Raw genomic sequence first — 24917 nt, 5'->3', positions numbered from 1 at the left:
TTCATCCCCACCTGGTGGAAATGAGCTCACACCCCACCCATGGTGTCAGTGGAGACCATGCAAGGAGTCTGACTTCCACCCACATCCAGTGAAAATTAGGCTCCGCTTCCCTCCTCTCTCATAGAAGGGAAGGCACCCTTCCCCTCTCTGGGCTGGTGCCACCCGAAGCCAAGTGAAACAGTGGAACTTTCACGACCATCCAGTGATGAGGAGCCCTCCTCCCTTCCACAGTGTCAGGGCATGCCACAAGGAAGGCAGGCAAGAAGTGCCTTCCCACTCCTACCTGGGTGGTGTCGGTGGAGACCTGGTGGGGAGTGAAATCCTTCTTCCACCAAGCAGTAGTAACAGGGCTCCACTTCCCTTCCATCCCCATGCCTGGCCCATCCCCCATGTTAGTAGAGCCTGAGTGGGGAACCTGGACTTTTATCCCCACCTGGCAGTAATGAACACCCCCTCCCCCTGGGATGGTGTCAGTGGAGGCCACATAGGGAACAGTAAGGAGGTGTGCTCCCTCTCCCAGCCAGGGTAGTGTAGGTGGAGGCCTGGTGGGGAGCCTGAAATTCCACCTCTACCAAGCACTAATGAGGCAGGCACCACTTCCTCTCCCTCTCTACCCTCCAACTCCTGAGTCAGAGAAGACTGAGTGGTGAACCTAGACTTTCATCCTCACCTGGTTGCTATGAGACTGTGATCCCTTTCCCCCACTGGCATGGTGTCACTGAAGCCTTGCTAAAACAGATGACTTAAATAAGACACAGTCTCATAACATAATACCCAAAATGTCCTGGATATAATCAAAACTCTTCTATCCAAAAAATCTTAATTGAGTGAAAAAATATAATCAACAAACACCACCACCACGACAAACAACACCACCAAGATAATAATAGATATTGGAATTTTCTAACGTAAATTTTAAAGTAGTCATCATAAAAATGTTTCAAAAAATATTGCAATGAGAAAATACAAACATGCTTGAAATAAATGAAAAAAGTAGAGTCTCAGCAAAGAAATGGAAGATACACAGAAGAACCAAATGGAAATTTTATTTTATTTAATTAATTAATTTATTTTTTACCATCTTTATTGGAGTATAATTGTTCTACAATGGTGTGTTAGTTTCTGCTTTATAACAAAGTGAATCAGTTATACATATACATATACATATATCCCCATATCTCTTCCCTCTTGCATCTCCCTCCCTCCCACCCTCCCTATCCCACCCCTCTAGGTGGTCACAAAGCATGGAAATTTTAGAACTGAAACATACTGAAACAGAAATTCAATGGATGGATGTAACTGAAGAATGGAGAGGAAAGAGGAAAGTTAACGTGAAGGCAGAACAACAGCAACAACCCAACTTTAACGACCGAGAAAAATGGACTAAAAAAATATAGAACAATGCCTCGGGGACCTACCTATGGGACCATAAACAAAAGATGTGATATTCATGTCATTTTTTCTTGGAAGGAGAGGAGAAAAAGTGTTTGAAGAAATTATGGCTAACAAATTTCAAGTTGAGCAAAAGACATAAACCTAGAGGTTCAAGAAGCTGAGCAAACCCCAAGAAGAATTGTTCCAAAGAAATCCATGAAACACACATCATGATCAAACTTAGGAAAATATTAAAGACAAACTCCCAAAAAAAATCGGAAAAAAATTTGAAAGCAGGGAGAGAGAAATGATGTGTTATCTATAGGAAAAAAACAATTCAAATAACAGCATTTTTCTCATCAGAAACCATGGAGTATAGAAGGAAGTGGCACAACCTTTTTCAAGTGCTGAAAGAAAACTGTTAACCTAAAATTCTATATCTGGTGGTTATGTTATCCTTCGGGAAAGGTGGGGTATGCAAAGACATTGTCGGATGAAGGAAAATGAAGAGAATTTATCACCAGCAGAATGTAAAGTAAAAGAATCACTAAAGGAAGTTCTTAAGACAGAAAGGAATTGATAATAGAGGTGCTCTTAGAATGTCAGTTAGGAAGAAAGAAAATTGGAAAGAGCAAAAATATAAACATAGTAGCTTTTCCTTTTCCTCTTGAAATTTCTAAAATTCTGTTGAATGGTTGAATCAAAAAGTATTACACTATGTTACGTGGTTCTCAATGAATGTACAGAAAATACTGAAGACTATTCTACTACAAAATGTGGATAATAATGGAACTTTACTGATCACACAATGGAGAGTTGGGCATGCAGATACTCACCACTGTTTGAGCTACCTATTTGATAATTAAAATCTCTACATCATCTCCATGAACACTCACTTACTTTGGTATCATTCTCTTTCCTCTGCCCTTAGAAAATATCTCTATCAGAATGCAGTGTTTTTCAGATGTTTCAAATCTGTTCTAACACCACCAACTGCATTCTGTAATATCCACTCCCTGGTTATTAAATGCTTCTATTCCAACGTCAAGGGACTCAGGGCAGCCCAAGAATTGTACCCTGCATCTTCATTAATCCCTACCTTCAGTAAGTTGGCAGAGAGATGAATTTAGAGACAAGGAAAGAGGCATTGTGGGCCCACATGGTAAACTACTGAAGCCCTTCAAAAAAGATCCAGTGATAGGGCCAACTGTCTATGAAAGAACGTGTGCAGATGACATAGGTGAAATCCAGAAACAAACCATTATATCCCAGGAGAAATCCTGTGCAAAGACTCTACTGAACAGAGTTGAAAAAGGTCAGGAAGTATGGATAATAACACATTTAAGTTAAGTATACTGAGCCCATGCATCTACAACAGCACAGAGTTACCCAAGCAGAAGGGAGGAGGGGTTTTGTCAAAAAAGATCTGTTTGGGGCAAGGGTCAGATCTTAACTCTGCAAAAATGATAAGTGCACAAGAAAAATATGTTTTTTTAAAAAAGCCTAAACTTGTCAGAGCAGTGCTGTGTTGTGATGCACCTCACTGAGAGGATGAAAGGAGAAAAGCAACAAAGGAGGAGAAAAGCCTGAGTGACCTCAGGGATGACGCAGAGATGAAACAAAGGAGGGTGTGGGGAGAGACAACAGGTGGACCGAGTGTTCTGGTTAAGAATGTGACTCCAGGAGGCAGGTAGAACCTCGCTGGCAGATGGAGTCCATGGGACCTGGGATCAGAGAGAAACTAAAGAGGGTGTATGGTTTCCAGATAGTGTGGGGGATCCATTAGTCGTGAATCCTTCCCCTTGATGTCTGCTTCCTACTTTAATGGAGGTTTAGGGAACTGAGCATCAACTCAGCTTCCCTACTGTCTGTGCTCCCAGTTCTTCTCTGCCCCCATGGACCAGCGACACACCAGCAGGGCACTTTCCTCCTTACCATCGTTGTCCCATTTCAGTGTAAAGGGGCTATGTAGTGTCCCATGGAAGCGAATGTGTTCCTTCCCCAATCAGTCCTACACCCGGACAGCCTCAGACCCCTGGAGTGTCCCATCAGTTACCTCCGAGCTCTGTCTGCTCACCCGGGAGCCCCCACTCTTCACTCCAGTCAGGGTGGACTTCCCCCCTACTTTCTCCCATACAGCCCCCACAAGTCCAGCCCACTGTCCCAGGCCCAGCTCCTCTTTGAGGAGTCTCTGAAAACTTCCTCCTCTTTATAAATTAAGAGAGTTCTACAGAGGTGACCATAACACCACAAGGAACAAGAATGTGTGAAATCATAAACATGACCTCTGTAGCCCCTGAGTCAGTAAAGGTATGAATAGTGACACATGCTTCATAACACACAGCAGGGAAAGGAACTCACCCTGGGTGGCTCAGGCTCTGGGACCCAGAAAGAGATCCTGATTCTTGTTCCAGTGTCCCTCCCTGCCAACCCCCAGTCACCTCTTCCTAGAACTCCAAGTAGGTCCCGAACCCTCAGGTCACCAACAGAGGATGGGAAAAGCACTATTATTCACTGGAAAGAATGAGGATTTTTCCCCAGCCCAACTCCATTACACTGCATACCACAGAGATGGCACTGAAATTCCTACGTAATATAGTTAGGTGTGTGGTTCCCTTCCTTTTCTTACATCCCCAAATGCTCACTCAAATATAGTAATGTTATTGAGGTTAATAAACAACAACCCTGTTAAAGATTGGAAATTAGGATAGGAAGGAAGCAAACATTGGTGTTGTGGACGATGTGCCAAATACTGTGCTGGGATCTTGATGAAATTTTACCCTTGAACTCCTCATGTCACTCCTTTGAGTGTAAGGACCAGGAGATAGACATATAAACACATATACACACATATAAATATATATATACACATATACATATGTGTGTATATGTGAGTGTGTGTGTGCACACGTTATATATTAAATAAATCAGCAAGCTAGAGGATAAGAACACTTACTCTGTGTGTGTGTGTATAGTGCCAACATGCAGAAAAATATTATAATTTGTTTAGGAAAGTTCTCATATGGAATAAAAGGATATAGTGATGCATGGGAATAATCATCCCTTTCTGGAGAGTAATTATCTCTAGGGGAGAGGAAGGGGATACAATCAGGGAGGAGTAAAGTTTTCTCTTAAGCTGGATTGATTTTATAGCTCTATGCTCTTCATCTGAAATCCTTCATAAGTAGTAGCACTTTTAGGGGATTCAGGTTTTTTTAATATCATAAATGTAATACATACTCCATTTAGCAAATGTTTAATATTTTGAGTAAAATGCGGTGTTAAAAAATATCAATACCCAGCAATCCCATCATCATTGAAATTTACACTATGCTATTTCGTTCCATTATTTTCCTCTGCATGTAAATATGTAAATGTAATATACATGTATTACATACACATTTCCTATAACTATTATCTTACTCTATATACAATTCAGTATCCTTTTTTCTTGTTGTTATTTTGGTTTTGCTTTTATCTTAATTCTTGCCTTGAGTACTAGCGTGTAGAGAAAGTTTTCTGATTAAATGACAAGGTATAAGATGAGATGTAACTATGATTTGTAATGAAGCCTTTACCAGTTAACCCAGCCCCAACTCTTGAACAAGATATATGATTGGAAATGCCATACCTGTAACATATTAAATAATGTTACATGTCTGGGTCTGCTCATGAGCTGTCTATAGACCTCCTTTTATCTGTGTGTCAATCACTCTATCCAACAGTTATAAAATCATAGTTCGGTGGAACACTGTAATGCCAGGCAGTATAATCTTCACTCCTATCATTCACCCTTTGGATGGGTGGTAGGAATAATAATAATAATAACAACAATAATAAGCAATAATAATAATAATAAGCAATAATAAAAGATACCAATGATCATAGAGCACATAATAGATAAACTGCTTGCTGAAGATCATGCAACCAGCAAGTAATGAGTCCCAATGTCAAATCCCAGTCCATCTGACTCCAAAGCCCATGCCCCTAACCACTGTTTCTATATTTAGTGCCCTTCTATATTAGGCCCGAGGCTAGCACGAGGGAAGAGACTCACCCAAGGTCCTGTGCTCTGTTGATAGGTCTGGCTACTGGGACACATGTTTGATGATTCTCATCTTCTGTCTAGCTGACCCATTATTATTCCTTCTCTTCTGCACTATTTCTTCTTCCTGGGGCTCAATAAGAAATTGCTTCACTCATATCAAACTAGAAGGAAAATAAGGAGACAGGAAAGCATGTGGAAAAAAAAGAAATGATGAGATGGGACCAAAGTTCACTTCTTGCTGATACAATTCCAGATGCTGGTTCAAATCTTCTATCTTATGGGACAGAGGAGGCAGGATGGGCCAGGAGTAATATGTCTCAAAATCCCGCTACATGCCAGACATTCTTTGAGGTTTTTTTTCCTTTTCTTCTTACAAGTCTGGAAATATGCACCCTTAGTCCCATTTTACAGATGGCCAACCTCAGATTCAGAGGTATGTAAATTTTCCAGGGTCAAATGTCTACACTTTGCCCACTACACAGATCAAGCAGCAGCCTCCTGTTTTAGATGACAGAATTCCAGGGCTTAAAAGACTTATAGTGGAAACCTCGCCTGATGTAGAATCTGGGCTGTGTCATGCTCCCCATTGGACATGAAGATGATGGTAGGGATGAAATCCTACTCTGTGGGCCAAGAGGACTGGGTGTGGGGGCCACAATGACTAGCTGATTCTTGAGGTGCTGAACTGGACCCAGAAAGCAGCACAAGCTGTTGCCCTTTGGAAAGAGAACCTGAATGGTAGGATATTAACATGTACACAACTACTATATGAAAGGGGTTTTACATTTTATCTCATTTAATGCTAACTCTATTTAAGACAAATAATTATCCCTATTACTCAGATAAGGGAACAGAAGTAAAAAGTTAAGCAACTTGACCTAGGGAAACAACCGTATAAATTACTGCTCCAGGACTCAAAACCCAAAATGACAAAAAGACTAAGTTTTTTCCCCCCCGTCCTGTGAGCTAACATTCGGATTACCTCAAAGCATTACTATTCAGTTATACTTTTTCAAACAATGGAGTGAAGCACTCTTTAAATAATGAAAATCACTATAAAATATAAACTACCATGTGAATAACAAAAATTAAAAATCAAAATGTGTGTGAAAAGTTGGGAAAATTATTTACCACTTATATTCAGACATAAGGTTTATAACCTTGACGTGCAAAATACTAAAACAATAAAGATAGGTCAATGATATCAAGTGATAATGTGCATAAAAAGCAATAAATTCCCAATAAATACTTGGAAACATTCCATGTCAAATAAACAAATGAAATGAAAATGAATTTTATTAAATGAAATAAGGAAGTCATAAAGTATGCAGAATATGATCCTATTTCTGCAAAAGAATACACATCAATGTGTGTATGTGTGTGTCATTAAATATAAGTTAGTGCATTACATACAGAGAAAAATCTGGAGAGTAGGCACCAATATATTAAAAGATACCTGTATTATGATGAGCAGAAGATGGAGGCAGAGGGAGAGATAGAATGATTTCAGTTTCTTAATATACATTTCAATATTGTTTAAAGCTTGTTCAAAAACAAAAAGTATTAACTGGTAATTTGAAAAAGTTATTGAGATAACGTTTTGTAAAATAGGAAAACCTTCAAGGCAAGCCACAAAACGACAATGCAAAGATCCATTTATTGATTTAGAAACATGTTCATATACTGTTGTGTGAAAATAACACATTAAAAAGATTTCTTTGATAATAATTCAATGTGTGTGGGTTGATGGGAGAGAGAGGATATTTTCGTTTTATAAATTTGCATTTCTGTAGTGTTTTAAATATGGAGCATTTATTGTATAAAATGTTAAAAACTTATAATAATTATGATCTGGTTATAAATATCATGCTCATGTATTCATTGCTTTGGAAACATGTTCATAGCATACTGTTTTATGAGTAAAAGAAGCAGATCATAATGATTTATTTGACACTGTTTCTCTGTATGTGTGTATTTCTATGTCTCAAACTTCATACCAATTACTCATATACCAACTCATGCAGCTTTCCATTTAGCTCACATGGGATGGGACTTCTAGCTTTAGGGCTTGAAAATCCCAGGATGGGCACAAATATAGAGGGATCACCACCAGTATGTGGAAAGTTCCAGAAAGCTTTGGCCTATACGATGGAATTCATTCACCCCCCCCAATCCCCCTTCCATTACCTAACCCTTTGCCAAGCCCCTTAGGGGGCTGGTGATTCTGATGCATATCGCCAGGTGGCATCTTTCTCCATTTTCTATGGATTATTTTTTCCCCCAAAAAGGCATAATTTTTAGAAATAGAAACAAAATAGTTTCTGAAAAGTAGATAACTAAATAAGTACAGGAACTTTCCTGGTAGTCCAGTGGTTAAGAATCTGCCTTCCAATGCGAGGGACGCGGGTTCAATCCCTGGTCGGGGGAACTAAGATCCCACATGCCACAGAGCAACTAAACCCACGCGCTGCTGCTAGAGAGAAGCCTGCAACAAAGAGCCCATGCACCACAATGAAGACCCAGCGCAGCCAAAATTAAAAAAAAAAAAGTACAGCGTAGTTCCAACCCTCTTTGTAAAATTCATATGTATTTAAAAGACTGAGAGGATGTATACTTAGTTTTGTTTCCTATATCTACAACTGCATTTACATCTCTTTTATTTATTAATGTGTATAGTCTACTGTGTACTAGGCACTGTCAGTCCAATTCCACATTTGCATCCCACGCCTTCCCTCTCTTGATCTCTAGACCTGCATAACTGGAAATGCTCACAGGGAGCAAAATGGATGTTAGTGCCTACCCAAAACAGACTCCATTCCAAGCAAGTGTAGTTCAAGCTTCACTCCGAGTCCTGGAAAACCAACATCTAAACAGGAAATGATGCCGTTGAGTGGGGAAAGTTTGCCACCTTGGGAAACTGAGGCATTTTATAATCCTCATGTCTGTTCTTTTGCATACTACTAAGGGGCTACTACCTTCTGACAGGATCTCACTCTCAGATACAGAGTAAAGGATGCAGTGACCCTTATGTGATTTCAGTGTTGATTCTCCTCATGGGTTTTACTTTCTCTTTACTCCTTGTCTAGGTCTGGTGGTAGATTTCAGAACTGGTTTTGTGTCTGTCTTATCCCTAGGGGATGGTCCCTTCCATTTAGTCATCTGAGAGGTTCATGTGAGGTGACATGGAGTTTCTGCTTCAAGTAAGATCTCTACCAGTAAGCAGGCCTGGCCCAAGTTCCACAGGAGACAGAAAAGAGTAGAGACCAAGCTCTCAAATACAAGCACTGGACTGGGACGCTGGTCTAAGCATCTAATTCTCCTGATTTAGTGGAACAGTTTTTGTAGACTTCTCACATGATGGACACCTCCCCTCAGCATTCCTCTTATACCCAACACCCCAATATGATCCAAATTCTCTTCTCTATCTCCTGCCTATTAAACTACACTGTCAGAGAAATTCTCCTATGACCTGGTAGTGGAGAAAACTTGTTTAACTATGACATACATTCCAGAAGTAATAAGGGGAAAGAGTGATATGTATAATTTGTTTTTTCATTAAAAATTGAATGGTTAAAGAAAAACATAAGTAAAGTAAAACAAAAAATTAAAAATTGGGAAAAATACTTACAATTTAGGTAACAGTTATATCCCTAATATGTAGAAGTCTTATGAAAAAGTGGATGCAAAAAACAACATAAGACAAAAAAAGGGGCAGGTATTTCACCAAAAAATGTAGATGCAAGAGTAAAAAAAAAAGTCTTTAAACACAAGAAAAATGCTCAACCTAACTCATGATAAGCAATGCAAAGAAAAATAACTATAATGATATACCTCTTCTTACCAATTAGTCTGTGAAGAAATAGACATTCTCATATATTGCTGGTGGTAATGTAAAATAATACTGCCCTATAGAGGGGATTTGATACTATCTAGTAAAATTACATAGGTATTCAGTCTTGGAACCAGTAATCTCTCTTTAGAGAATTTATCCCCCCAAAACAATGCAAAAATACAAAAAGTCATAATAAGCACAAGGCCATTCCTCGCAGAACAGTCCTTAACAACAGAAGATTATCAACCAGACAAATGTCCACCAACAGGGGGCTGGTTGAGTAATCTAAAGTACATCTATATCAGAGAGTACTCTGCAGCCATAAAAAGCAATGAGGATTCCCTCTCTAGACTGCTAAGGAGTGATCACCAGGATATAATGTTACATGAAGAAAGCAAGGTGCAGAAAAAAATGTATAGAGCTGCTGCTGTCTAATATGGTAGCCACTAGCCACAAACAGCTATATAAATTTAATTTTAAAAAAATAAATGAAACTAAGAATTCAGTCATTGTACTGGCCACATTTTAGGTGCTCAGCCACCACTTGTTGCTAGTGGCTATAGTGTTAGTGCAGATAAAGGACATTTTCACTTCTGCAGAAATTTCTATTGGACAGTGCTGGTGAAGAATGTGCCACCTTTTAAATCTGGATGGGGAAGGAAACTAATATACATATTTCATTTGCTTGCATATTTAAAATATGGAAAGTTAAAACAAAAACGGACAAAATTACCTACAAGCAGATGGAGGAGCAGCCCATGATGCAAGGCAATGATGTGTTTTCTCTTGCTTTATGCATTGAAAAGTTCAAGAAACAATGACCAACCCAGAAGCAATGCTCAATTCTAGTCCCCAGGTAGAGTCGTCTGAAAACATGTCCCACTAAAAGGAATCAGGCTTCCTTTTAGGTCTGGGCAGGGACTGTACCAGGTGAGTCTAGACCAAACTCTCATACCAGAAAGCATATCAAAAGGACTCAAGCCAACATGAAGGGCACCCCCCCAGACAAAGAGAACAATTTGAACATCAGAAAGATTAATGACTACAATGGGTTAAACCACATCAAATATGTAAGCATCTGTGAGCTCACTACGGCACTTAAAACAAACAAACAAACAAACTCACTGCTCACCTTTGGTGGATCCCAGAGAAAGAACTCATCATTCTGAAAAGTGGAAATAATGCAAAAGAATTACACATACGTTCCTCCTACCTTCCTGTGTGTATCACACCTCAGTGTAACCTCATAGTTACTTTATAGAAGAATTCCAGCTAATAAATGCAGAAGAAAGTATAGAATTAAAACATCACCTTTCTGCAACCTTTAAAAGCATATCTAGGCAATTATCTTCAGAGGCTGCAAAAAATGTGTGATGAAAAGCAGATGCAAAATCTGAAAATGGATGGATCAGGCTGACAACACCTAAGACCCAGTGATCAATCTCAACAACACGGAAGGAGAGAAAACCACACAAGATGAGCCCCCAGGTATAACACCACCGCATCTGAGGTACTCTTGCCAAAAACCTGAATCTGATCAAGCCTCTAGATCTACTTACCAATTTAAAGGAAATAGGAGGGGGCCAGTAGAACGTAATAAATACATAAAAAACACAACAGGGATACAATCATCAAAATCCAGAAAGCAAACTCCACAGGACAAAAGTTATAGTTTCTTAAGCAAATCAACTGGAAGGTTAGAAAAAAAAGAGGGTAGACATTCTTTAGATAAAAAGAGATTTCAGAGAAATTAAAATTAAAGTCACATGAGCTACTATCACATGAGCTACTACCGCACACACAGTAGAAGAACAAGAATGAAAAAGGTGGAAAATACCAAGTGTTGGCAAGGATGTGGAGCAAATGGAACTCTTATATCCTGCTGTGCGGGAATATAGATTGGAACAACTACTTTGAAAAACTCATTGGAAGTATTGACTGAACCGAACATACACATACCCTTTGACTCAGAAATGCTACTCTTAGGTACATACCCAAGAAATGAAAAAAAAAAAGCCTATTCAAGAAAGTGTATAGCCTCATTATTCAATAAGACAAAAAAGTGGAAAATATCCAAATCTCCATAACAAAGATATTGTGAAATATCCACACAATGCATTTGTTTTCATAATTATTCCCTTTCTGTTTTTCTTAAAACTCTAGTATATGACAAAATGACTCCTGAAGCATAATTTCCACACAAAGAGATACGACCCCACCTAACCTTAACCACTGTGGGCTGAGATAGTTCAAAAAAGGTCTTTTTTCTTCTTCCTAAGTGCACTGGTTCAGTGTGGGTTCTAGAAACAGAGTCCTGCCCCTAGTTCTGCCACTTACAAACTGTGTGAGTTTGAATAATTTTATTTCACCCTACAGTCACTCAATTGTCTCATCTGCAAAACCAGGATTATACGGTACAGTAAGTCCCCTACATACAAACCTTCAAGTTGCGAACTTTCAAAAATGCAAATGTGCATTCGCATGTCCAGTCACGTAAGTTAGTTCTCGTGTCTGGCGTACATTGTCACGTGTGTGCATCCTCTACAAGTGGTTGTGCTTTTGTGTACTTTACTGTACAGTACTGTTGCTGTGCAAAATGAGGAGCTTACTAATGATGACCTGATGGAATTGGAGGCCCAGAGAAAGGACAAGGAGAGACAAGAGGAGGAAGAAGTAACTGAAGAACTAAAGAGATTCACGACACAAGAAATGGCAAGAGGATTTTTTTTATTTGAGGAGGCACTGCTAGTTTTTGAGGAACAGGACCCAAATGTAGAATAGTACACGAAGGTTGCAACAGCCATTCAGAATGCAATACTGTACTACAATGTCATCTATGACGAGAAAAAAGAGCTACTACCCAGCTATCACTGGATCATTTTTTCAAGAGGGTAGATAGAATTGAATCCAGCAAGGAACCAAAACCTGTGCCATCAACGTCAGGCATGAGTAAAATTGCAGCTTGCCCTCCATCTCCCAGTGAGGACAATCCTTCAGGTCTACCATTTCCCACCCCTTCTCCCTCCTCCAGTCAGTAACTCTTCTTGCCTGTTCACTCGATGCCAGCCCCTGTATGCCAGCTGTTGTACTGTACTACTGTACTTTTCAAGGTACTGTACGATTAAAATTTTTTTTTAAATCTTGTGCTTGTTTTTTATGTATTATTTGTGTGAAAAGTATTATAAACCTATTACAGTACAGTACTATATAGTCAATTGTGTTAGCTGGGTACCTAGGCTAACTCTGTTGGACTTAACAAACAAATTGGACTTATGAACATGCTCTAGGAATGGAACTCATTCGTATGTAGGGGACTTACTGTACTGATCATAGAAGAAAAAAGTTTTTAAAAATATTGCCTTGTGTTTTGGTTTTTACAAGGATAAATGATCAAGAATCACATTATTTTAAAAAATCAACTGCAGAGACATTGGAATACTGTACTCTCTGTGATCTTGGGAGAGTGAAAGTATCTCAGTGTCTCTGTTTCCTTTTCTGTAAAATGGCAAAAACAATCATCTGTACCTCAGGGGTTGTTGTTTTGAGACTTAATACATGAAAACTCTTAGAACAGTACTAGACATACAATAACAACTCAATAAATGCTAGATGATTTTTAGAAATACAAGTTTTTTATCATTTTGATAGTCTGAGTTTCCATGTGTCTTTAATAAAGCTTAATGATCTAACAACTGAATCCTATTCATCAATTGATGCATATTTAAATCACTAAATTTCACTATAACCACTGTTGAATGACTTAGTTCTTTGGAGAACGTCTCAAAAGCACTTGGAACAACTAATCTCAGGAAGCACACCACCATTTCTGCACATGGCCAAACATAAAGCTGAGGTCCCATGCAGGATCCTGCCTTATCCTCACATACCCCCCATGCACCCACACTGCAGGTCCCTCCTGCCCTACCTCCAACAGGCCCTGTCCAGGCCACCCATCCTCTGCACACCACTGCAGCTCAGGGCCGATCCACCCTCGTCTCTCCCCTGGACCCTGCAAATTCTCCTAATGGTTATCCCCATAGCTATCCTGTCCCTGTCCAGTCCATTCCCCACACAGCAGCAAGAGTCACCTTGTGAGCACGTGAATCAGAGCATGTCACTCCCACCCTCTAACCCTCAGAATAAACTCCAAACTCCTTACACAGCCCACACCATGTGGCTCCTGTCTGCCCTTGACCTCATCTCCTACCATCTGCACTTTGTCTGCCAAGCAACTGCCACTTGAGCTTGTCCTTTGCTCCTGGAACAACTGGTGTGACTCACACCACAGGGTGAATGACCCAAAGGCCTGCCTTGGTTTCCTCTTGTCATTCAGGATTCAACTCAAATGTCACTTCCTGATAAAGAGATTCACTGACAACTATTGGATAATAATCTATTGTATAATAATCCCTGTCCCAGTCATTTTCTATTCTATTTATGTGTTTATTTTCTTCAAAGTGCAAATCCCCATATGAAATTGCCCCGTTTATTGATTTACCTCCTTATTGCCAGTTTTCCCAAACTAGAATGAAAGTTCCAGGGATCCTGCCTGTCTTGTTCTCTGTGCTGTGTCCCCAGTGCCTCTCATACACATTTTTGAATAAATATTCCTTAAATCAAGGAATTGTTAACCTATTTAACACAAAGGAGCAGGCACAGATTTAAAGCTGAGTGTCAGGAACAAATGACAACAAAATTAGACATCAAAGGATTCAAAATTTTAAGAAGATATTGTTGCAAATCTATAGCAGTATTTTTCAAACTTGGGTGAGTACCATAATGAACTGAAGAAATTATTCAAAAGTAGATACCTACCACCCCACCTCCCTGGTTTGGGCTCAGCAACCTAGGGTGAGCCCAGGTATCTGCAATTTTAACAAGCACCACCTGACAATTTTGATGAGGTGGTCCATGGACCACACTTGGAAAAATCCTGAGCTAAACAGCTGACACTTGTGTAGCATTAATCTGATGCCTACCATGCATCTGGAACCATGCACCAGAGTTCTATGATACCTGTGGTGTGTCTGTTAATATTATTACTTGAAAGTTCACTGGTCCTTCCCTCCCACCTACAATCACAGATTTCTTTCCCACATGGGCTCATACCTAAACTCCACAATACTCCTGGGTGGTCGGAAGCATTGGGTACTGTTATCCTGTTGTATACAAGACAATGGAGGGAAGGGTGGTGACTTACCTAAAATGTCCCAGTGATGGGGCCTGATCTCTTCACTCTTGCTCCAGGAACCTGTCTAGCAGATTCAACATCACACTTAGTTCTTCTCTACTGGATCCTGTTTCTGTGGCTCAGAGTCCATACCTTCTCTGATGTTCCACCGTAGGAAGAGTAAGAGGATAAGACAGCACATGGAATAGAGAGGAATGTGAAAGGATGGAAAAACACGTGAAATGCAGGGGAAGGGGTTGAGGATGTGCTTGTCTGTCCCCACTCAGTTCACTGCAAGTTGTGCAATGATACTTTTCCTCTTCCCCAGCTCCATCACACAGCCCCCTCCACACACAGCAGTGACACTGAGGCTCTCACATCATGGACATGTGCGCTTATTCCTGCTTGTTTAACATGTCCAACTATTCTCTCTGGAGGTCATGCTATTATGGTAATGTCAGAGGCATCAAATTGATAGAATGAAGGAGGTAATGTTGGAATGGAGAAATACAATTTGGTGAGGGCCTACTAGATGCCATACATTGTTGGTTGTAATTTTTGGACTTTTGCTCTTCAAAAATGAAGTGGGTATCATTATTTCCTTTCTACAGACAGGGAGATCGTCAGGCTCTGAGAGCAAAGTACATGATCAAAAAGTTCTAGGGAGGTGTCAATGGACATAGAAGCCAACCTGAAGGGGCTAACACTGGCCAATTCTGTGACAATTTGAGCATCAAAATATATAATGATAGTAACAAATGTAAAAAAGGTAACCACTTGAGCAAAGTAGGAATCTGTGAGTTATACAGATATAAATACATGAATAAATACATAAATAAGGGGGAGGGAAAAGCTCTACCATGCACTCAAGTGCCAACTAATAAATCTGGAAGGAATGAGGGAATCAGAAAAGCAACACTTGACAACTATCATAGTAACAGATGACTCAGCCAAGAATCAAAAATGGATGTTCTGTCTGCACTAAATCCCACAGCAGTCACTGAGCCACCATGGTAACCAAGCTGGCCAAGGAAAGCTGCCAAAAAGAAACAATAACCCAATTTGGTTCCTAATATGTGCTAGGAACTGAATAGGACAGACACACGCGCACACACATCCATACACACACGCATGTGCTCTCTCCCTCTCTCTCACTACCCAAGACCTTGCCTTATCCTCCCTCGCCCCTGTTTTTAAAAGGCAAATAGCTCCAGGACACCCCTGGAGCAAGACACCACACTCACTGGGGCCGGGAGGCACCCCAAGGGCACATCTCTCTGCCCCACCAGACAGCCGGGACACCGATTCCCAAAGCAAGAAAGACACGACTTGGATCCCTTTGTCTCCCCACACCCCAGGGCTGCTCAGCCCTCACCGACAGGACCCACACCCTCAGCGGAGTCTCAATCACCTGAAGGCGGGACCTGCTTTTCTCGTCAGGCCACGTCTGTCTCTGTAGAAAAGTCGTCACGGTCGCCATATTGACGTCAGGTTTCTATGGCAACTGAGATACGCTGGCTAGTCCCCCACACCGGAAATGCCACTGCACACTCCTCCACCCCCAGGCTTCTCGCTTGAAAGCAAAACACCTTCGCTCTGCTCTTTAGGCTGCCACGTGAGAAAGCGTAATAATTAGAAGAATTAGATTGGGATACAGACAATTGGCGGAACTCTGCCTAGTTTGGTGGAACAGAGCATGTCCCTGCTGTCAGGAAGTTTGTTTGCTCTAAAGAGACAGTAGGGGAGTATTATCAGTACACAGAGACCCAGGGAGGTATCCTAGGGTTCTTGGAGATGAGCTAGCCCGCAGAGGGTGAACATGTAAAATCACAGGCCATGCTAAGCAGAGAGTTAATGTGGCAGAAAACTAACAGACTGTCTATAATTATGTGACTGGATGATGTAGGAACACCAAAAGATGGTTTGATGATCTTCCCTTACCACAAATACATCCTGCAAAACAGAAGTGGTCCCAAAACTTCATTATACATATTCTACACATTTTACTTCTTGATGCTACATTTCCAGGTGGTCTTTATGGCAGTTATACTGTTTGGTTTAGGTAAAAGTCATTTTTTCTCTGGGAGAGAGGAGAAAGGTGGGCCAAGATTAACATTTGTTGAAGTCCTACTGCATGTTATACACTCTGTACAGGGTTTTTCATTTGCACCTCACAATTCTGTAAGAAAGACATCATGGGTCTCCTTTACAGATGACCAAAGGCAGGCTTACAGAGGCTAAGCAAGTATTCCAGCATCACACATGAAGTTAGGGGCAAAAATGGGGGTTCAACTTTTGCCCACATCACAATATACTTTTCATTCATAACAGAAGCAGCATCACCTCCAAGGAACTGAAAATTGATTCTTAGGGGTGAAGAGATCTTAGATAGTACTATGTTGTGTTGCCCCCAGAAAGATCAAGGTACATAAACAGATATACACCACATCTCTGGTATTAAAAATTTCACATTCTGTGGATGGGGCAATGATTAGGGAAAAAAGTGTCTAAAAAACCTCCATAAAGTGGATGATAATGAAAAAAGGTTGAGAAACACTCATATATTCAATGATATAGCATGTAGATGATGGGCCACCAGGGCTTAAGGACTGGTCATTTTACACTCCCTCATCGATGCTCACTCTTCAACAGCGAATATTGGTGGTGGTGGTGGTGGTGGTGGTGGTGGTGGTGGTGATGATGATGATGATAATGAAGAAAATGAAATCCTGTTCCTGGGGTCAAAAGACCTGGGTATGGAGACTGTGTGAACTGACTGGTTTTTAAGATGGCAGACAGGGGCTCAGTCAGAAGAGTAGGTGTTTCTTCTGGCAAAGATGATCTGGAGAGTAGGATATTAATGTTTTTAAAACTAACGTAAACAAGTGGAACTGTAAGTTGTGTCTTCTTTAATTTTAACATTTATTCAAGTTACAGGTTATTAAATCCATAATTCGGATCAGACCATAGTAAGTTTGGAGATGGTTAAGTAAATCAGGGAAATTTCATTGCAAATGCCTGCTCAGTAGTTAAAGCTGGAATTATTCTAAAGCTTTTCTCATTGTATCTGGGCAATTGATGCTATCCAATATACTGCTATTTTTTTTATAGTGAATTGTATTATATTTTAAATTAAAATAGTATTGCAATTAAAAACATTTTGTATGGCAAAAAAATCAGCAAAGCTTGTCTGAAACGGCTAGAGTAAATATTTTCAAATTATATGAGGGTAATTCTTTTTTAAATTTATTTTTATTGAAGTATAGTTGAATTACAATGTTGTGATAATAGGCTAATTCTTGTGATATATAACAGATGGGCAAATGAAGTGGTAGGCAGCCTCCAAGAAGACACTCAATGATCCACACCTCTGTATTCATGCTCTTTTGTAATCACTTTTCCTTGAATGTGGGCTGAGGTTAGTTGCTTCTAAGGAATAGAATATTTGTGAAGTGATGGGATGTTACTTCTGAGATTAGTTACAAAGAGGCTGTGGCTTCATTTGAAGTACGCTCTTATGCTCACCCTGAGGAATGCCAACCACCATGCTGTGTGTTGCCCACATGTCAAGGAACCGATGTCTCTGGCCAGCAACCAGTGAGGCCCTGAGGCCTGCCAAAAGACAAAAGTGTGAGCTTAGAAGTGGGTCCTCACCCAATTGACCCTTAAGTGACTGTAACCCCAGCCTATACTTTAATTGAATCCTTGTGAGAGACTCTGGGCCAGAAGCATCCAGCTAAGCCACATCCAGATTCCTGACCCCCCAAAATGGTGAATTAATACATGTTTGTTACTTCAAACTGCTTTTATTTTGGAGTATGTTATTATGCATTAATAGATAACTAATACATATATAATCACAGAATACATGTAAAGAGCAATATACATGTTCAACAAACATTTGAAAACAGTTTATCTAATGAAGTACAAATGAAAACTAGAGATATACTATTTTAGATGAAAAAAGGCATGTTGCAGAACAATAGGGATAATGTGATTCTAATATTGTAGAAAAGGTATGTGTATTCTGTGTGTCTGTGACTATATGGTAATAATTCACCTACAAAGAAACACAGCTGGTGAACACGCAACAACCTATTGATATTGAACACCTTTGGCTCAGAGCGGAGAGTTAGGCAAGAGTGAGATTCAGAGTGATTTCATTTTATGAATATAAAAAATATATTTATGCATATAAATATGCAAATTTATACATAATATGTAAACAAATATATACATTTAATATTTAGAATATAATTCTATATTGCTTGAAATACTATAAACAGGACATAGTATGAAGATAAAAATTTAAAAACAGAAGCGACATTTAAAGAGATTAAGAGATAATTTACAAATGATTTTATTGTTTTGGAAATATATGGTATGTTTGAGTGTACATCAGCGTGTTTCTATTCCTGAAACTTGATACTATCTGTGTGAGTATATGTCTCAAACTCTATCACCCTAAATATTCATGGGCTGTAGCCATTATGATTTGGGTCAAATTCACAATGTGTCACTTTCTAAGTGTGCAAGCTTAGGAAAAGTACTTAACCTCCCTGTCTCTCAATTTCTTCATCTGTAAAATGAGGTTGAACAACCTCACAGTATAGATGTGAGAATTAAATGTCGTTACTTGATCCAAAGCAAATGTTAGCTAATTTTAATACTTTCATTTTTTTTGAGCACCAATCTTTTTGAAAGCACTAAAACCTATAATGTAAATGGCAGATTACTGACATTGAACGACATTCAGTATATATTAGTAGTGAATAAAGGCAGGTTACAATATTACAGGAAGGAAAACATCTTAGATTTTAAAAATATCATGACTGTATTTGCAGAGGCAAAACAACAGAAATGGTAAATATCTGGGTAAATGTAATAGACTATTCATCTCCTCTTGAGTTCATTAAAATTTTTAATCGTTGAAAGCAAAAAATATAATAACATTTTCTGATGACATGTCAGTGAATGTAAGTAAAATACATTAGAGAACCATAACCTTAAGAGCGGAGGGCAAAGGGATCTACAACATGGTAAGGTTACTACATGTCATTTGAAGTGGTAAATTAATGATTTTAAACAGACTTTGAAAAGTTGAATAGGGAGTTTTATAGCAACCACTACAAATGGCTATACAAAACCAAAAATGTTATACAAAGAGACATTGTCAAAATCAAAATAGAAAAATTAAAATGAAGTATCAAGTAATGTTCACATAAGCCAAAAGAAAGCAAATAATGCAAAGAAGAGGAAGCAGAGGAATGAAAACCAGAGGGAACAGACTGAAAAGGAATAATAAAATGGTAGACTGAAATTCAAATATTTTAACAATTACTGTACATGGTCTAAACACACTAATTAAATGACAGAGATTGTCTAGATGTTGTATCAATTTTAGAGGAAGGAGTTTTGAAGTCTGAATAAATTGTGGATTTTTTTTACTTCAGTCCTATCTGAAACATAGTTATATGTTTATATGTCTATAATTTGCAGCTCTGCTGTTCAATGAATACACATTTACGATTGCTATATCTTGTTGGTGGATTGACCCCTTTACCATTATGTAATATCCCTCTCTGTGTCTGGTAATTTTCTTTGCTCTGAAGTCTACCTTATCTGATGCAAATATATCCGCTCTTGCTTTCTATCAATAAAATTTTCCTGTTGTTACCGTTTTACATCCTTTCACTTTCAAACAACCTATATCATTGTATTTGAAGTGAGTTTCTTATAGGCAGCATTGAGTTGGGTCACATTCTTTCCTTTAATCCACTTTGCCAATATCTGTCTTGTAATTGGTATATTTAAATGATTTACATTTAATGTAATTATGGATATGTAATGGATTGTCTGTAATTTTATTTTATTATTTTTGTTCCCTCTCTTTTTTGTTTCTGTTTTCTTTTCCCTGCTTTCCTATAGGTTACTTGAACAAATTTTAGAATTCCAATTTTATTTATTTATTGTTTTTTTGAGTATATCTCTCTGTATAGAATTTTTTGCTGGAGATATATTATCACTGTCTGTTGTTGTTAACACTTCACTACTTCTACTGGGTGTTAATGCTTTCAAATACCTTTTGAAAGCATCTATAGACATGGGCATTTTTCTCCTTGACTCTATTATTACACTAGATTATATTAATGGATTTCCTGAGATTGAAACAGCCTTCTGTTCTTAGAATAAGCTCCACATGTTATGATCTACTTTTTAATGTGCTGTTGGATTGTGTTTGCTAATATTTTACTTAAGAATATTCCTTCATATTCATGTAGGAAACTGTTCTATAATTCTCACTTGTGATGCAATCTTTATTAGGTTTGGAATGAATTATATACTTGCTTCATCATAAGAATTTAGAAGTGTTTCTTCTTTTCCATACCCCCAGAATAGTGTGAGTAGCATTGGGATTATCTCACTTTTAAATGTTTGGTAGAAAACAAACCAAAAAAAGAAATAAACAAACAAAAAGGTTTGGTAGAATTCTCCCACTGAAGCATCTGAGCCTGCTACATTTTCAGGGGAGAAATTTAACCAATTTCTCTATTTCATCAATGTAATTGGTCTGTTTGAACTTTTTGTCTCTACTGGGGTAAATTTTTATGAGTTGCATTTTTCTAGAAACATCTATTTCATCTGTGTTTTCAAATGTATTTAAATAGAGTTGTGTAAATTATTCACTTAAGAATCTTGAAATTTTTCTTTGATTAGATGACTATTTCTGAAGAATTCCCTGACAGTCCAGTGGTTAGGACTTGGTGCTTTCACTGCCGTGGACCCAGGTTCACTCCCTGGTCTGAGAACTAAGATCCTGCAAGCCACTTGGCATGGCCAAAATAATAAATAAATTAAATAAATTAAATAAAAATAGATAAAACTGAATGACTATTTCTCCTTTGACATTTTAGATGTTGTATATGTTCATTTCCCTCTATTTTCTTGATTAATTTACCTAAGGATTTGTTCATTTTGTTGACCTAAGTTCTGCTGTAGTTTTTTCTAACTCATTCATTTCTAGTTTTACCTTTAATGATTCTTCCCTTCTGCATTTTTAAACTTATATTGTGGTTCTTTATCAGGCTTTTGAAATGAATATTAATTTATTTTAATTTTTATTGTTATAGTTATTTAATACTATAAAAATTCCCGCTGACAACTGCTCTAGCTGTATATTCTGATATGTGGTATTTTCATTATAATTTTGGAATCAAATTGTGCAAAATTAATCTATTTCCACTTTGTCCCAAATTCGTCTAGGAGCCTCAGATAGAGTCAATTTGCATAAATATTCCATGTTTATCTGAATTGTAGTTTTGTTCTCTATTAGCAGGCATCAGAGTTCAATACATAAGATCTACCCTTTGGATTATGTTCTTTAGAGCTTCTATATACTTAACTGAAATTTTTTGTCTACTTGAATATTCTTGGATTGAGGCAAGTTAGAGTAGAAGTATATATTTTGGTGTTTTTTTCTATTTCTCCTTACACCTCCTGTGGTGTTTATTTTATGAATATTTTGTTATCTGTCTGTGGACATAAATATTAATAAAACATCTTCCTTGTGAATTTTAGTGTTTACAGTTATCAAGTGTGTTTTTAAAAACCTCTTTTAATCCACTTTGATCTCAATTTTAAGTCCTTAACCACCAAGATTATAACCTTTTCTTTCTTTTTATTTATAACTGCCTGGTATATATTTGCTTATTTTAGAATTTTAACCTCTCTGACTGTCTTTGTTTTAGGTATATGACTTGAAAAAGCATTGTGTTGGATTTTGCTTCCATAGGCAATATGACAAACTTTTTAATAGATGAGTTAAACTCATTTACAGGTATTTGATATGAACAATGTGTTTGGTCATTTGGGCTCAGTTCTGTCAAATGGATTATACATACATAGAAATGACATATATTTGTGTATATATACACAATGAATAGAGAGATTGGCAAATGATATCAGCAGATAATTCACATAAAAAAGCAATATACAGACTGATAAAACTTTCTAAAATATATCAAATTACAACAGCTAAAGAAATTCAAGTTAATATCCTAAAAGGCAAGAAAACCCCCACGTACCTGGTTAGGGAAAAAGCAAAAAGAATAAACAGAGACAAAAGGATAGGGACGGGACTGCACCAGTGGGAGGGAGCTGTGAAGGAGGAAAGGTTTACACACACTAGGAAGCCCCTTCGCGGGCGGAGACTGCGGGTGGCGGAGGGGAATGCTTCGGAGCCGCGGAAAGAGCACAGCAACAGGGGGGCGGGGGGCAAAGCAGAGAGATTCCCGCACAGAGGATCGGTGCCGACCGGCACTCAGCAGCCCGAGAGGCTTGTCCGCTCCCCCGCCGGGGTGGGCGGGGGCTAGGAGTTGAGGCTCGGTCTTCGGTCGGAGCGCAGGGAGAGGACTGGGGTTGGCTGTGTGAACATAGCCTGCAGGGGGTTAGTGCACCACGGCTAGCCAGGAGGGAGTTCGGGGAAAAGTCTGGACCTGCTGAAGAGGCAAGAGACTTTTTCTTCCCTCTTTGTTTCCTGTTGCGCAAGGAGAGGGGATTAAGAGCGCTGCTTAAAGGAGCTCCAGAGACGGGCGCAAGGCGCGGCTAAAAGCGCGGACCCCAGAGACAGGCATGAGACACTAAGGCTGCTGCTGCCGCCACCAAGGGGCCAGTGTGCGAGCACAGGTCACTATCCACACACCCCTTCCGGGGAGCCTGTGCAGCCCGCCACTGCCAGGGTCCCATGAGCCAGGGACAACTCCCCTGGGAGAACGCACGCAAGGTGCGCCTCAGGCTGGTGCAACGTCACGCCGGCCTCTGCCACTGCAGGCTCGCCCCGCACTCCATGCCCCTCCCTGCACCCGGCCTGAAGGAGCCAGAGCCCCCGAATCAGCGGCTCCTTTAACCCCGTCCTGTCTGAGTAGATGCCCTCCAGCGACCTACACACAGAGGCGGGGCCGAATCCAAAGCTGAGCCCCAGAAGCTGTGCGAACAAAGAAGAGAAAGGGAAATCTCTCCCAGCAGCCTCAGAAGCAGCGGATTAAAGTTCCACAATCAACTTGATGTACCCTGCATCTGTGGAATACATGAATAGACAACGAATCATCCCAAATTAAGGAGGTGGACATTGAGAGCAAGATTTATGATTTTTTCCCCTTTTCCTCTTTTTCTGAGTGTGTATGTGTATGCTTCTGTGTGAGATTTTGTCTGTATAGCTTTGCTTCCACTCTTTGTCCGAGGGCTCTATCCGTCCGTTTTTTTTTAAATTTTTTTCTTAATAATTACTTTTTAATTTAATAGCTTTATTTTATTTTCCTTTATCTTCTTTCTTTCTTTCCTCCTTTCCCTCCTTTAGACAACAAATCATACCAAATTGAGGAGGTGGACTTTGAGAGAAAGATTTATGGTTTTTTCCCCTTTTCCTCTTTGTGTGAATGTGTATGTGTATGCTTCTGTGTGAGATTTTGTCTGTATAGCTTTGCTTCCACCATTTCTCCCAGGGTTCTATCCGTCCTTTTTTTGTTTGTTTGTTTTTCGTTTCTTGTTTTCTTTTTTCTCTTAATAATTTTTTTATTTTAATAACTTTATTATATTTTACCTTACTTTATTTTATTTTATTTATCTTCTTTCTTTCTTTTTTTATTCCTTCCCTCCTTCCTTCCTTCTTTCCTTCCTCCCTCCCTACCTCCCTCCTTTCTTTCTTTCTTTCTTTCTTCCTTCCTTTCTTCCTTCCTTCCTTTCTTTCTTTCTTTCTTTCTTTCTTTCTTTCTTTCTTTCTTTCTTTCTTTCTTTCTTTCTTTCTTTCCACTTCTACTAATTCTTTCTCTCTACTTTTTCTCCCTCTTCTTCTGAGCCGTGCGGATGAAAGGCTCTTGGTGCTGCAGCCAGGAGTTAGTGCTGTGCCTCTGAGGTGGGAGAGCCAACATCAAGACACTGGTCAACAAGAGACCTCCCAGCTCCACATAATATCAAACGGCGAAAATCTCCCAGAGATCTCCATCTCAACACCAGCACCCAGCTTCACTCAACGACCAGCAAGCTACAGTGCTGGACATCCTATGCCAAACAGCTAGCAAGACAGGAACACAAACCCACCCATTAGCAGAGAGGCTGCCCAAAATCATAATAAGTCCACAGACACCCCAAAACACACCACCAGACGTGGACCTGCCCACCAGAAATACAAGATCCAGCCTCATCCACCAGAACACAGGCAATAGTCCCCTCCACCAGGAAGCCTACACAACACACTGAACCAACCTTAGCCACTAGGGACTGACACCAAAAACAATGGGAACTACGAACCTGCAGCCTGCAAATAGGAGACCCCAAACACAGGAAGATAAGCAAAATGAGAAGACAGAAAAACACAGAGCAGATGAAGGAGCAAGATAAAAACCCACCAGACCTAACAAATGAAGAGGAAATAGGCAGTCTACCTGAAAAAGAATTCAGAAAATGATAGTAAAGATGATGCAAAATCTTGGAAATAG

At 39.3% G+C, this 24917-nt stretch overlaps 1 protein-coding gene across 13 annotated transcripts in view; it reads right to left on the bottom strand.

The window, feature by feature from the left end:
• The window catches only part of ZMAT1 (zinc finger matrin-type 1), a 156239-nt gene extending 140236 nt beyond the window's left edge, over positions 1-16003 (bottom strand). For 4 of the 13 annotated variants that reach the window (XR_010939814.1, XR_010939815.1, XR_010939813.1 and 1 more), the window contains exons 1-3: positions 15836-15973; positions 14455-14582; positions 5432-5583 (exon numbers count right to left, since the gene is read on the bottom strand). The gene's annotated coding sequence lies outside the window, so the exon portion shown is untranslated. The other 9 variants (XR_010939822.1, XR_010939819.1, XR_010939821.1 and 6 more) reach the window with 6 other exon arrangements.
• Positions 16004-24917: the final 8914 nt, after the last annotated feature.

Source organism: Pseudorca crassidens, chromosome X (assembly GCF_039906515.1).
Source record: "Pseudorca crassidens isolate mPseCra1 chromosome X, mPseCra1.hap1, whole genome shotgun sequence".
Taxonomy (NCBI): domain Eukaryota; kingdom Metazoa; phylum Chordata; class Mammalia; order Artiodactyla; family Delphinidae; genus Pseudorca; species Pseudorca crassidens.
This window is presented reverse-complemented; position numbering and strand designations above follow the sequence as displayed.